The sequence below is a fragment of the Dipodomys ordii genome, unplaced genomic scaffold (genome assembly GCF_000151885.1).
Source record: "Dipodomys ordii isolate 6190 unplaced genomic scaffold, Dord_2.0 Scaffold13, whole genome shotgun sequence".
Lineage (NCBI taxonomy): Eukaryota > Metazoa > Chordata > Mammalia > Rodentia > Heteromyidae > Dipodomys > Dipodomys ordii.
In genome coordinates, this window is record NW_012267229.1 from 12373573 (window position 1) to 12374521 (window position 949).

A 949-nucleotide genomic window follows, 5' to 3' on the forward strand; every position below is an offset into this window, starting at 1 on the left:
GGATTACATGTGTGAGCCACTGGCACCAGGCAAATCTGTGTCTTTTCAAAGTGAATTGTATATGCAGTACAATTTACTAAGTACTCTTGGTTAGCCACAGCTCCAATGGAAAAAAAAAGCCATCCTCCCCTCTGCCCTTGCAGGTGAGTCTCCTCTGCTCCTTGGTGGCCTTGGAGTGGTTTCTTTCTCTAGCTGTGCTGTTTCTGGATGGTGGGATAAATAGATGCACAGCAAACACTCCTCTGTTTGACTGCACCGGAGCCGAGCAAGCATTTAATGACTGTGTTATTCCCGCCCCATTGGCTTTCCAATTGTGGCCTCTGTGACTGATTTTCTATTACAGAGCTGTTACGCATTCTTAAAATGAGATCCGTGAAGGAGCATAAATTCCCCTTCTCAACCTTGAGTCACTCCCGGGCCTGGTGGATGGTAGACCAGGCAGCGATTGCAAAAGTGGGGTGTGAGCCACTCGCATTTGGGAAAATGCTGCCTGACCCTTGGAGACACTGAGGCTCAGAAAGGGGAGGTGGCCTGATGGGAATACATGGAGCAGGTGGAGCAGGTGGCCAGAGCAGGGGAGAACAGATGGTTCTGGAGGGAAGGGGAAGCTCGCATCTCCCCTAGGAGGAGGGGGAGGTTCGCCCATCCCCATCCTGCTGCCCTGTGCTAAGGAGAGGTCGGAGGTCAGAGGCTGGCCCCGACAGATGGCATTCTGCAAGAGGAAGGGGCATCTGAGCAGGCAGGCTTCTTATGAAAGGAAATGACCTCCACTCTGTGGCCCCTCCCAGTCCCAGATGGCAGGCCAGGCTGAAGGGGTGTGGGAAGGGGGGTGGAGGCCCCCCTGAGTGGAAGGTCATGGTCTGGGGACAGAAAACAGAGCCTTTGTGGAAAATGAACAGCCGGGACCCACTACCTGAGAGAGAACGCGAGCCGCGCAGCCCTTCCCAGC

At 54.4% G+C, this 949-nt stretch overlaps 1 long non-coding RNA gene across 1 annotated transcript in view; it reads left to right on the forward strand.

Annotated features, from left to right (window-relative positions):
• The window catches only part of LOC105981430, a 15556-nt gene extending 14862 nt beyond the window's left edge, over positions 1–694 (forward strand). The window contains exon 3 of the long non-coding RNA XR_001174821.1: positions 684–694. This is a non-coding gene — a long non-coding RNA (uncharacterized LOC105981430). The remainder of the gene's footprint in view (positions 1–683) is intronic.
• Positions 695–949: the final 255 nt, after the last annotated feature.